Source organism: Triturus cristatus, chromosome 5_2, assembly GCF_964204655.1.
Source record: "Triturus cristatus chromosome 5_2, aTriCri1.1, whole genome shotgun sequence".
Lineage (NCBI taxonomy): Eukaryota > Metazoa > Chordata > Amphibia > Caudata > Salamandridae > Triturus > Triturus cristatus.
This window is the reverse complement of record NC_140588.1, coordinates 609,634,955-609,649,567: the sequence shown is the minus strand read 5'-3', so window position 1 is coordinate 609,649,567 and position 14,613 is coordinate 609,634,955.

Sequence of the window (14,613 nt, the reverse complement as noted above, 5' to 3'; positions counted from 1 at the left end):
GCCACAATGTGTCTCTGAGGATTTGGAGAAGCATTATGTAGAGCAAGGATTGCCGCTAGCCCCACAGGGCTCGCATCTACTGTGATCTTAGTATTTAACTTGGGGTAAAAAAAAGGACTCTGGGTTGCACTCTCAATCGCATGTTTTATTCTTTTGAATATTTGATCACATTCAGCAGACCACTGGAAAGGGGCATTTCCTTTTGTCAAGTTTCTCACATTAGCAAAGTCACAAAGGTACCTTGAGCAGTAACTGTCCATGCCTTAGAAGGATCACAGCATGGCGACATCTTGTGGTGGGGGGAGTAACTGAGAGTGCTTGTACTTTATCGAGGTCAGGAATCTTTCCCCCATCAGAGAATATGTGCCCATAGACTTTAAGTTTGATCTTGTGAAACTAACACTTTGCTACATTCAGACTGAAACCTGCATCACTTGTGTAAGAGCCTTGTATTGCTTCTTTTGCGTTGCTCCAGTACGTCATCACTATAATTAAAATCACGCGTGACAGCCTGAATTGTTTGACATATAACATCCTGAAATATTTCTGCAGCTGATGACACTCCAAAAATCAGCCTTTTGTATCTGAACAAACCAACATGAGTCGAAAAAGTAGTGATGTGCCTACAGTTCTCTTCCAACTCGAACTGATGGTATTCCTTGTTCAGGTCAAGACAGGAGAAGACTTTGGCACTGTTCAGTTGCATGATCATATCTGCTATTTATTTATGGATTTAAAGAGCGCACAGCTTCTCAACAGGGTCTCCTGGCGCTGGACAAGTGGAGGCAGGGCCGTGCAGGTATTAAGCAGCAGGCAGGGAAGGAAGTCAGGCCAGGTCGCTGAAAAACAGAGTCTTTAGCAGCTTACGAAAAGCTAACAGTGAGTGACAATTCCTAAGATCAATTGGGAGAGCGTTCCAGAGCCTGGGGCCCAGATAAGAGAAGGAGCGACCCCTCATATGGACAAGACGAAACCTGAGGACTGAAAACAGGGAGAGGCTGGAGGATCTCAACTGTCGAGGTTGCACATAGGGTGTTACCAATCTTTGAATATAGGAGGGAGCAAGGTTCCATTTGACCCGAAACATGTAACAAAGGGCCTTAAATTCAATGCGCTTATTGACTTTAAGCCAATTGAGTCGGAGGAACAGAGAAGACGCAGAGGCGCATCTAGGCAGATGGAAAAAAAGAAGCGCGGCTGCATTATGAATGACCTGCCACCGATGGGCTAAGACTTTGTCTGCACCCAAATACAGCACATTGCCATATTCCAGCCTGGATTTCTCCAAAGCCTGCAGAACTGTTCTCTGAGCTGCCGAAGGAATAAGCCAAAGGAATTTTTAAATCCATCTAAGAACAGCAAAGCAGGATGCCATAACCTTGGACACCTGAGGCTTGAGGAAAAGATTTTTATCAATAATGAAACCCAGGTTTTTACCTTTAGAGACAGAGGCAGGCAAGGGGCCCAGAGTGTCAGGGAAATGTTTGATTCCCCAAAGTTCAGGGTTATTACCCAGAACAAGCATCTCAGTGCTAGCGCCATTTAACTTCAGAGCATTACTTGTCATTCACGAGGAGACATTCCTCAAGCCAAGCTGAAGCAAGGAGGGATCTTGGTGCTGAGAGGAGGAAAGCGGAAAGATAATCGGAGTATCATCGGCTTAGGAAAAAATAGTCAATCCAGACTTCTCAGCAATGCCAGCCAAAGGGCGAATATATAGGTTAAAAAGCAGAGGGCTCAAAATGGAGCCCTGAGGTACTCCAGAAGTTAAAGCTACAGTATAAGATCTTGCTTCATTCGAAATAACCTGGAAGGTACGGTCTTTTAAAAAGGAATCAGGATGTATTTTTCTCTCAATTGCTTTGTTAGCCTGGTGCATTTTAACAAAGATGCGCACTGCACCTCAACTGTCATTTTTTGGCACCACCACTATGGGCAAAACACATGGCATAAGACCGGTGGAGAGTTCAATGATGTCATGTTTCAGCAATGTATCTAGTTCTTTTTGAACGGCTTCTTGTAAGTGAAAAGTGACGCTGTGGTGCTGCTGGGCAACAGGGTGTATGTCCTCATTAATTTAAAATCACACTAGCATTGTCTTGAGCCTTTCTAGGCCATGTGACAATGACGGGAACGACTCACAATTTCAGAGTGAGTGTGGAGATTGTAATAGAGAGATATCAGTCCCATGTTGGCAGCAGACTGAGTAGACATGCACTTGATGGAAATCTTTGTAGAACATGAATAGGTGCTTGCGCGGATACTGCTTTATGACGCATTGTCGCTGTGAATGGCCCTTAACTCAGCAATGGTTTAGAAGCAGCCCACATCTATACCTTCGTGTTTGATGGGTTGAGGTGTGGCATGGGAGACCAGCTATTGAACTTTTTGAATGGCATGATGTTAATTGACACTTTAGTTTACCTTTGTCTTTTGTTCTTACTGGCAAGCAGTAATTCCTTAGTCAATACCATCATCGCACATCCATCTTCATCACTGGCACTTGAAAATGATGTTGAAGGATGGGCTTGATGATGATTGACTTTGTCTGGTTTCTACTTGTCATCACTGATGTTTCTTTTAGGCCTTGTGGGTGTCACAAGAATGCTACTGGAACCTTCTGACATCCAATTTCTCTTCTTGCTGGGATGTTTATGGCTTCTCTTTTGCTTCACAAACTTTTGTAAAGCAGTTTTCTTCCCCGTGACCTTGCACGTCTCTCCTATGACTGAACATTTGCCTTCATGGGGGAATGGAACCACATTGGAAACACAATTTCTTTTTCTTCAGAGACATTGACTTGTGTGCATCTACCTTGCATTTATGCCTGCTTTTCATGGCCAAAATTGATTCATCTTGCACTATTCTAGCTTCTATATCAGCGGTCTGTCGATCTGCACATTCTTCTGCTCTCGCGGCCACTAGCACTTTTTATAAACTGAGTGTCTTTCCCAAAATGCTCCTTCTGAACAAGTCTGAAAGACAACTATCGATGACTTCAAAGTACATGGCTTTTTCATCATTGAATGCACTGAACCTGCAGTGTTTGATAAGCACGTCAAGTCTCAAAAAAACTCATCCATCATTTCACCAGCTTGTTGTTGCGCTTCATTGAAAATGTGACTTTCATAGTTGACATCTGGCATTGGACAGAACTTGGCTACTAAAGATTTCTTGATTTGATGGTACGTTTCTGCATCAGCTTGTGGTCTTTTTCTTTATCACTTCTTTCACTTCATCACCAGCAAGGTGCTTTAAGTACTTAATGATTTTCTTATCATCTGTTTTTTCCAGCAAATCTATGAAATCATAGAACCAATATCCTGTTTCTTCATGGGTCGAATAGCAGTGGTGGTTTCAGCAACACTGCTACATCATATTTAGCGCTCTATTCTACTACCATTGAGAGCATATGCTGTTCGTACGACTGTCACCGTTTACCTGTACCTGTCACTTCTGCAAACACTCATCTGAGAACATAAGGCGTCATTTTTTTCGGACAGTAAGTAACCATTTTGTCTCTCGCACTTGGTCATTGCTACCTTTAGCTTTTTGCACTGTACCTGGTTGTGGCTGTCTTTAGCATTTTGCTTTGTATCAATTTTATTTTATTTGATTTTTTATTTATTTTATGTAGTTTGTAGAGCGCGCAGCTACCCCCGAAGGGGTGTCCCGGCGCTAAAATCCAGAGTTACCAAGGGAAAGGGGGAGTGAAGCAGGAGGAGCAGTGGAGAGACTAAAGTCCGGAGAAGAGCCAGGTTTTAAGTTTGGCTCGGAAGATGGATACAGAGGGACAGAATCTCAGCTCAATTGGAAGGGAGTTCCACAATTTGGCAGCAATGACACTGAACCCTCTGCCACCAGTTCTAGATAATCTAAAACGGGGCGAGATCAGGAGGCGGAGGTCATTAGATCTCAGGGATCTGGTGGAGCGGGATATCGAAACCCGTTTTTTCAGATAAGTAGGTCCGCAGTCGTTGACAGCTCGATAGGTGAGGGTGAGGACCTTGAACTGAATGCGGCTAGCCACTGGAAGCCAGTGGAGTTCCCTCCGATAAGCAGAAACAGATTGACGGTACGGGATATTACCGATCAGTCTGGCTGCAGCATTCTGGACAATCTGCAGCCGGCCTATCAGGTACTGGGGGGCACCAGCATAGAGGCTATTGGCATAGTCCAAGTGGGACGTGATGAGGGCTTGGGTGACTGTACGGCGGGAATCCAGGGGGAGATAGGGAAGGATTTTTCTGATCATGCGCAGTTTCATGAAGCAGGCGGAGGTGACTTTATTAACCTGGGTTTTGCATGACAGGGAGTCGTCAAATTGGAAACCCAGATTCCGAGCCGAGTGAACGGGGGACGGGGCGGGATCAAGCGCCGTGGGCCACCACCAGGAGGAGGGGATGGAGGTTCTCTGATTAAAAAACAGAACCTCCGTTTTGTCTGCATTCAATCTGAGGTGATTCGCGGTCATCCAGACACTGATGTTGTTAAGGCACTGGCGAAAATTGACGAATGCGGAGTCCGAGTGGTCCCTGAAGGAGAACACCAACTGTGTGTCGTCAGCGTAAGAGACCACCCTGACTCCGTAGGACTCCACAACGTCGGCCAAGGGGGCAAGATAGACGTTGAAGAACAGGGGGCTGAGGGCGGAGCCTTGCGGCACCCCACATGACAGAGGTTTTTTCTCAGACTTAAAGGGACGCAACAGTACCCTTTGACTTCTAGATGAGAGGAAGGACTCGATCCAGCTGAAGGCAGTGCCACCAATGCCTATCTGCTTAAGTCGGTCAAGGAGGATGGGGTGAGAGACCGTATCGAATGCTGCGGACAAGTCGAGGAGAACCAGCATGGCCTCCTCGCCCCTGTCCACGCATTCTCGAATTGTTTCAGAAACTTCCAGCAGGGCCGTCTCAGTGCTGAATCCGGCTCTGAATCCGGATTGTGATCCATGCAGCAGAGAATGGTTTTCTAGGTATTCCGTGAGTTGCAGCTGTACGGCTTTTTCCAGGACTTTGGCGGGTTTAGGAAGAAGGGAAATGGGACGATAATTAGCAAAAACAGTGGGATCAGCGTCTGATTTTTTTAGAATAGGGATCACCAAGGCCTCCTTCCAGGTGGTAGGGAAGAAGCCATGGTGAAGGGAGGCATTCCAGATGGAGAGGAAGGGGCAGGCGAGTGAAGGCGCCAGTTCTCCCATGATTTTTGCGGGGACAGGATCAGAGGGGGCACCGGATTTGCAGTGAATAAGTAGTCTGATAGCCTCGTCCTGGTTAAGTTTGTTAAATGAAAGAAAGGACGGTGACTCTGGGGGACTAGTGGGAAAAGGCAAGGTGACAGGCCCTGTGGGGAAGGAGACACAGAGTTTGTTAATCTTTTCGAGAAAGTAGTCTGAGAGTCCCTCGCAAAGAGCCTGACTCGCGGTGTTCTGAGGAGCCCTGGCCGGAGGGTTAATAAAATCTTTAACAATGCTAAAGAGCGTTTTAGATGAGTTTTTTTTTAGCTTTATTAATTTGAGAGGCAAAGTGGTCTTTCATCGCGCTTTTTTTTTGTTTAAGGAATTTTTTTAGGGCAGTTCTATATAGAAGTTTGGCTTCGAGGTCGTAGTTTAATCTCCACTTGCGTTCGAGAGCCTTGCATCTGCTTTTCTCCTCCCGGAGGGAGGTGGAAAACCAGGGAGCAGAGGGTCGCGACCTAGTGGAGGTGATGATTTTCTGGGGGGCGATAGAATCAATTGCTTCAACAAGGGTAGTATTCAGCCTAGAGACATTTTCATCAATGTCCGAGGAGAGGTACTCCGACTGAAAATGGAATAACGGGTCCAAGGTGGCACATGTAACCTTGTGCCACTTTCTTCCCAACTCCTTCCTTGGGGCCATAGGGGCAGATTTTCGTCCCAGGGTAAGAGCGAAGGGAATGAGGTAATGATCAGTCCAAGTAAGAGGGAGGGGCGGGAGGACAGTGATAAGTGGAAAATTGGCGAATATGAGGTCCAGAGTGTGGCCAGCCACATGAGTGGGACCTGCAACTAATTGCTTGAGATTGAGGCTATCCATAGTTTCCAACAGGTTGGTTGCCTTCACACAGAGCGGATTGTCTATGTGGAGGTTAAAATCGCCCAGGACAATGAAGTATTGGTGTTTAAGAGATAAGTCAGCCAGTTGGTGGACGAGGGCAGTGAGGGAGGGGGAGGTGGCGGGGGGGGATTATAGACTAGTGTGCCAGCCAGGATAACTGCCGCAGAGTCGGAAATGGAGAAGTACATGGCTTCAATTGTACCAATGTTGGTGAGTTTGGTAAAAGTCAGCTGGAAAAGGGATTTAAAAATGACGGCTAGACCGCCTCCAGACTTACCACCAGCCCGGTTCAAGCATTTTATATCATATCCTGGGGGAATAGCCAGATAGATATCCGGAGAGGAGGAGTCTGTGATCCAAGACTCGGTGAGAAAGAGAATATCCCATTCATCAGAAGAGATGGACATCCAGATGTCATTGGCATGCCGGGGAAGAGAACGGCAATTAATCAAACCTGCTTTCAGGGTGCGCTGATTAGAGGAGGATAGCTGTAGCGGGGGACATAGAGAGAGACAAGGTTGGCAGGGCGGAAGAGTGAAACTGCATTGCGAGCAATGGTAATGAGCGGTCTCCAGGTGGTTTGGGATGCAGCGAGAGCTGGTCAAGCAAGGGCGCGTATTAAGTAGGTGAAGTTGGGTATGGGTCCAGCAGGTGCGGGCGGGGCTAGTGGAGGAGGCAGGGGGACTGGCCCTGGGCCCGGTCCAGGCCCGGACGGGCCCAGACGGGCTTGCCTTTGGCGCGCCTTCGGCGCGCTGACGGCGCGCCCGCTGCGCCCGTCCGCTGTGCTTCCTAGCAAGACACATCTTTTTATGTCAGTGTGAGAGGAATCATGGGGGTGTGGCCAGCTGAGGTGGGCGTGTCCGCCGTGGCGCCTCGCCCTCAGTAATGGCGAAGGTAGCGTTCGTTGCAGCGCTAGGAGCGCTGTTTCAGTGCACAGGGAAGTGGTATTAAAAGTACAAGGTATCACACAACAATATTTTTAAAAAGAACAGATTCACTCCCGGCTTCCGCCTCAGGAGACTCCCGGATTAAAGTGACACGCTTTCCAGCTGCGCGCACTTTATAGTGTCAAGAGGGGGCGTGGCCAGCTGAGGTGGGCGTGTCCGCCGTGGCGCCTCGCCCTCAGTAATGGTGAAGGTAGCGTTCGTTGCAGCGCTAGGAGCGCTGTTTCAGTGCACAGGGAAGTGGTATTAAAAGTACAAGGTATCACACAACAATATTTTTAAAAAGAACAGATTCACTCCCGGCTTCCGCCTCAGGAGACTCCCGGATTAAAGTGACGCGCTTTCCAGCTGCGCGCACTTTATAGTGTCAAGAGGGGGCGTGGCCAGCTGAGGTGGGCGTGTCCGCCGTGGCGCCTCGCCCTCAGTAATGGCGAAGGTAGCGTTCGTTGCAGCGCTAGGAGCGCTGTTTCAGTGCACAGGGAAGTGGTATTAAAAGTACAAGGTATCACACAACAATATTTTTAAAAAGAACAGATTCACTCCCGGCTTCCGCCTCAGGAGACTCCCGGATTAAAGTGACGCGCTTTCCAGCTGCGCGCACTTTATAGTGTCAAGAGGGGGCGTGGCCAGCTGAGGTGGGCGTGTCCGCCGTGGCGCCTCGCCCTCAGTAATGGCGAAGGTAGCGTTCGTTGCAGCGCTAGGAGCGCTGTTTCAGTGCACAGGGAAGTGGTATTAAAAGTACAAGGTATCACACAACAATATTTTTAAAAAGAACAGATTCACTCCCGGCTTCCGCCTCAGGAGACTCCCGGATGGATCTGTGTTATGACGCAAAGTAATATCTGTTCTTTCAGGCTTACCAGCAGATTCTGGTGGGCTTTTCGAATGTTCTCCTCTGTCAGGTTTTGAACTCATTTAACCGCCATGTCTTCCTCAGTATACGATCACACACTGCACTCTGATTACGTCATAACCTTAAATAACCACACCTTAACACCTCCCAACAAGTTATGTAATTCCTTTGTGAAGTCCTTCTGAGAACCGCAAGGGTCCTAGACAACACTACAAAGTTGAAACTAATGTGAGGGAGGGCAGGCAGATTGAGATGGAGAGCAGACTGGAGAGCATACAGGGAGAGTCAGAGGAGAGTAGAGACACTGGGGTGGAAAGTATAAAGACTGGTTGAGGGTGTATAGAGAATGGAGGGACTAGTGGGAAGGCAACTAACTGTGGAAAGCAGAGGGGCTTTTGAAGAGAAAATCTTGGGGGAGTTAAGATAGCCTAAAAGAGAGAGGAAAGACTGACAAGGAGAGCAAATAGACCGGTGGAAAGTGGTCCGATGGGAAGAAAGAGCAAAAAGACTAGGAGGAGAGATGGATACCTGTGGCAGGAGAAGTCAGGCTAGAAAGCAGAGCAGAAATATTGATAGCGAAAGCAGACAGACTGAGGGACAGAGAAGACATGCAGAGATTGACAAGACTGGAAAAAGACCAGACAATTGGGGTAAATTAGAGAGATGGAAAGAGTGCAGCAACTTAGAGGGAGAGAGTTCTATCTGGGAGGAGTGTGGAGACATTGGGAGAGCGCAGAGAAAGGGAACAGATCTGACAGACTGGAAAGAGCAGGGTGGCTGACTGGGAGAACATATATACTGAGGGGAGTAGCTAGACTACAAGGGATAATAGACAAACTGGGAGGGAGAGAATGAGGGAAAAGAAGCGAGGCAGCGAGACAGGCAAGATATGCAAACAGAGTTGACAGTTGACAGTTTGGGTCAAGAGCAGAAAGACAAAGAGAAAGACTGAAGGGAAGAGACTCAAATGCAGAAAGGACAACCTTGGGAAAAGCAGAGAGACTGAGGAGAGTATAAAAATGGAGAGGACAGTAGAGACAATGAGACAGGAGAGAAATAGAAAGGTAGAGCTGCCCTTCTCAAAGGAGAGTGGAGATACTGGAATGAGTGTGTAGAGAATGGTGTGGGAGCTGACCACCTGATGGATAAGATCGTGTGGAGAGTGTACAGACAGAGGAACGCAGACAGACAGGGTCTAGTGGAGGGACTAGCAAGGAGATCAAATAATCTGGGGAGAGCAGATAGTATATGAAGAGCAGCTGACTGGAGGAGAGTGAGGAGAAAAGGGAGAGAGAGTGGGTAAGTTAGAGCCAGAAATTACAGTTTTGGGAAAAGAACAGATAGACTGTGGATGAAAGTATACAGAATGGAGAGGTCAGATAGATATGTGCACAATAGAGAGGTTGAGGTGAGTGTGGAGGCATTTTGGAAATAAAGAGACAGGTAAAGGGGTGAAGTTGGTAGATAAAGCAAGCTGGGGTGATTCTATAGATGCAGCAAGGTATGACAAACTGAGAATGTTTACATAATTGGGAAAGCAGAGAGGCTGACAAAGAGGTGATTGTTCAGTGAAAATATATATACTGCTAGAAAGTAGGCAGACTGGAAGACAGTGAGGAGAGAATGAAAAGAGTGTAGGCAAGCTCAGGTCACGAACGACAGGCTGGGGGGAGCAATCAAACAGAGGTTGAAGCCAACAGACCTGGGGAGCGTAGAGACTGGGGAGAGGGATTAGGTTGCAGGGAAAATGGAACCATTTGAAGAGAGCAGCAAGACTGGCTTAGAGAGGAGAGAGTAACAGGGAGGGCATACTTAAGAGAAGAGAGAAGGGCTGGTGGGAACAATGGATAGACAGGAGAGAGTGCAGACGGACTTAAGTTGTAAAGGAGGGTTGAGACTGGGGGACGGCAGATAAATACAGCGGAGAGAAAATATTCTGGTTGAGGAAGTTGACAAACTGAAGTGGGAGAGGGCATTCTGGGCTGAGAGCAGAAAGATGGGGTGGAAAAGGAAAGTCCAATGGGCATCTGATAGCCAGGGGGAGAGTGGGCAGATTGTGGAATGCAGGCAAGCAACTTGAAAAGCAGAGAGTCTCGGGAGAAGAACAGGCAGACTGGGGTACGTGAGTGGAGAGAAAGGGCAGATAAGGGGGGCAGGAGGCAGGATGTGGGTAAACTAGTTGGACTTGGGGGTTGGAGAGAGCAAATTGGGTAGAAAGCAAGCAGACTGGGAGCAAGGGGCTGGATTATAGGAAACTGGGCATAGTGGGAGAAAGTGGGTAAGCTAGGGGAAAAGAGGAGAGACTAGAGAGATTGAGCATTTTTTGTGGAAAGCAGATGGACTTGGGATGGGGAAACAAAATGGCAACTTGGGTGTAGAACCAATAACTTTGGGAGGGAAGCTTGAGTCATGTAGAAAAACAGGCAGCCTGAGGGGATAATGGGAAGACTAAAGGAAAACAGGCAGACAAGAGAGAGACAGGGAAAGCGGTCTGACTGAGGTGAAAGCAGGGAATTAAGGCTGCAGAAGAAAGACTAGGGTCAAAGTGAGCCAAATCAGGGGGGAGACCAGTAGGCCGGGAAGAAATAGAACAGGCTAAGGGGAAGCGGGCAGCCTTGAAAGAATAAAGAGTAAAATGGAGGGAGCAGGTACAGAGAGGTGAAAGTAGGCAGGGTGAAGGGAAATCATAGAGACTCGGAGGTGACTGGGCAGACATAGGGTAAACAAGCATGCTGATGGCAAAGTGCCTCAGGGGAGGATCAGGAAGACTGGAATGAAAATGGACAGAAATGGGAGATGAAAGCGATGAAGAGGGCTAAGCAAGCAGTTTGAGTTAAAGCAGAGAGACTGGGGAAAAACAAGCAAATTTGAGCTAAAGTGGCAGACTGGGGAAACCAGGTGGGAGGAGAGGAAAATTGGTTCACTGGGGAAATTGAACAGGTTTAGGAGAAAGTGAAAGTGAACTGAATTGGGAAGTAAAGTTGGTAGGCTTGGGGAAAGTGGGAAGACGGAGGAGAAAGAAGTCAGACTTGGGAGAGAACTGACAAATTGGAAAGAAAGTGGTTAGTTTGAGGCAAAAGCAAGAAAACTCAAGAGTAAATAGTGAAGCTGCTTTGTGAATTGCACGTTCAATGGCTCCATCTTGGCTATTACTCCAATGGTTAGTTAGATAGTGATATTTCTTTCCTGTTTGCAAATCGCCCAGCCAAATAATGCATAATCTCTTCTTTTTGTCTAGTGGATGTTAAATAATTACGTTTCTTTGCTATTTTGCAGGCTGTTAGATAAACTGTGCCTAACCACATCTATTTAGCCAGCATTCTGGAAAATAGTTACGTTTCTTTGCTATTTCCGTGGCCACTGACAAACTTAACCAATTCAACTAGCATCCAGGTAAAGACTGAGGTTTTGCTATTATTTGCATAGCCACTGGGCAAATGGTTCACATCTGCTTTTTAGCCAGTGGACAGGTAAATAGTAAAGTTTCATTGCTGTTTGCATGATTGACATCCAAATAGTACAGAATCTCTATTATTTAGCAAGTGGCTGCATAAATAGTGAAGTGTCTTTGCAATCTGCACAGCTGCCAGCCAAACAGTGCATAATCTCTACTAATTAGCTAGTGTACAGTCAAACAGTGAAACTGCTCATGCCGTTTGCATGACCGCCGGCAAAACAGTGTATAATCTTTATTATTTAGCCTAGAGCAAAGTAAATAGTGAAGTTTCTTTGATATATAACAGGGAAAATGCACAATGTACCCAACACCCGGCTAAAACGCCATCAACAAAAATGAAAGTTGTAAACATCGGTCTGTGGGCATTTCTTCATCAGTAGCACCCATGGATAGGAGTTTCGTATTGCAGTTTATCCGTACCACCACACAGGGCCGGCTTTAGCACTGGTGGCACCCTGTGCAAAAATGTTTGTTGGCGCCCCCCCCAATGACCACCGCTGCCACAAATTCCCTCACAACCACCCTTTAACAGTGCTCCACAAGTCTCCAACACCAGTCTCTCAGATTCATTTAGTTTTGTAGCGCCACTCATACCAGTGTGAATTGTCAGAGCACTTTACATTTTACACACATATAACAGAGACAATCACACATGTAAATCAGTGTATAGGAAATGTTATATAAGACAGAGAATTACAAGATGCAGGTGTCAAATGTCATCCATAATGGTAGGTAGCATAGCTTAGGAGTCCTTGGTCTGGAAAGCACAAATTCAAAATTTAAAACATAACACTAATTGTTAGGGTTTCTAAATTAATTTCTACCCAACGGAACCCTTTTTGCAAGATTAGGTTAAGGAAAGACAGGGCAAAAAACCATGTAGGTCTAATATACAGTTTGCAGTTTGCGTGCACCTCCTTAAAGACAGTTAATAGCTCATTGTTCCATTTTAGGATTTTCACTTATAAACTGCAAGTATCAAAAAGATCTCTCTGACAAAAGCAGTAACCCATTGACTTATTGACATTATATACACTTCGTGATCTGCATTGCACACGTTCTTAGCAGCAGGAATATTAACCTGCTGAGCTACCTTAGGAGGAGTCGAACTTCCACTAGACAAAACTCCTCTTTCTTCTCCAGGAAGAGCATTAATCACCGTATTTATCCTGACATTTGTATTGATATCTGAAAAATGCTGGAGGCACGGAACGGGGAAGCCATAATATATTTGCAAACAGGGCGCCCCCACCCCAAGTCAACGCCCGGTGGGGTGGCACCGATCGCACCGCCCTAGAGCCGGCCCTGCCACCGCACATCCCCCACAGCAGTAAAGAAAGGGAGGATTCCACTGATGCACAATTCTTGATGCTGCTACATTTAGGCATCAAGTAGCTTATTTTTTCTTGGTCCAACTTGACTGCTGAGATAGTTTAGCTAGAGAAATTAGGAAGAGCTGAATCAATTTCACATCTAAGAATCCCAAAAATCGCGAACTGAGAAGCAGCTGTCCTGGATTGTAGGGAGAATCAGCTGGAAATGGTTCACAGTCAAATATGGATCGCTGTCACGAACAACTAAGAGCGAACAGGCGATCTCACTTGCAAAGGAAAACAATTGTTATACCAGTAACTGGAGGCAAACTTGAATATCAGCTTTTTCTTCTGTAACATTAAAAAATACATTACTGTGCCACTTCTTTTCATTTCCCGGTATGATATATTAATGTTATTTTAGAATATTTTATTAGGACCAAATGAATAATATATGAGTAATTCGACTAGATGGACGCAAATGATCTCTTTTCTTTTAGCAGAATTTGCATGCGCTTATAGAAAGATCTGCTCCTTGGGAATTCAAAGCAGGCGACAAGGATTCCCGCAGGATACACTTCCACATCAGCTGTGTAGGAGTCCAAATGAAACCATCTGTAAGAAGCTGCTTAAGAACTAGCTATTCTGATTGGCGTATTTACTGTCCTTGAGTTGTCGGTCCAGGTTGGGCAGCTCAGAGCTCTATAAAACATATAAACATAACAAACATTTGAAAGAAGCTTTCTGGGGTGGAGGACGGCGTTCGCAAAATGGGCAGGCGCGGAGGGCACACTTTGCCTGCAATTAGCGCATAGGAGGAATGACGAAAAGGCGTTAGCGACGGCCCATGCATGGGAGTCACTAGTGGTTGAACTTCAGGGGCTGATGTCAGAAAACATAGGAGAGGGGGCATGCCTGACCGACATGAGGATGCGATAAGCGGGGAGTAGGAGGGGGGTCACTATGGTAGGTAGACACATTCAACGCGGCTGAACCCAGGGGAACGCCCAAGCTGACAGAGACAGGTTTGAATACCCCTATATGCATCATAGTAATAGGGAGGGCCACATCAGTGGGAGGATAGGAAGACGGGGGCACACTGACATGGGTTGCGGGAGGGAGTGGGAGGGGGGGCACCAGCGGGAAGGGTAACTTCTCCAATGCATAAATGGTTGAAATGTCATATGTAATATTCTCTGGTGAGTTGCTGGTGCTTTTGTGGGAATTGGATTGGTATGTTGGTAAGAAAACAATAAAAAAATGTTTAAACAAAAAAAAAAAACCTTTTGAAAGAAGACGACCTATTTGGGCTCTTCCTATACTCATCTAACTGGGAGACTGCACTTCGATAGATTGTGTTATGGTGGTCGGAATACCTGGATGTAGGCATTTTGTAGCATACCCCACTTTTAAATTTACTTAGCTGTGGGCCTTTCTACTCAATAACTCTATTTTCATTTGTTTTATATTTGATCATATGCACAAGCCTGTAGTGTCTCTCCTTAAGCGTCATCCTCTGTCGGCAAAAAGAAGGAAGACAGTCAACTCCTATTGTCCTATTAAGATCCCAATGGCAGAGAAATGTATCTTACATTTCCAGGATGGCATATGTTGACTTTGGTAATCAGATAAGCAGATAGTCACCAGATCCTCAAGTCTTGAGCAGCACAGTATTTGATATTAAATATAGTTGTTCCGATCCCTCCAGTACATCAACCTGGGTTCCTACTGACAGACGCCTGCCTGACCCAAGCATCGACGCAGCCAGCAGCACAAAAGTTAAAAAAGGCACAGCAGCATCCATGAACCTAATGACTAGGAGCTCAAAGGATGCTGAGCATCAGAAGGGCAGGAGTCCAGAGCTCATGCGCCCAAAAGGTTGGTCCTGATCATTCGGTTAATTGACCTCCATTGCTTGTAAGGCTGTCTCCATGCACCAGGAGCCAGTACAGAAAATATTATTCGTAGA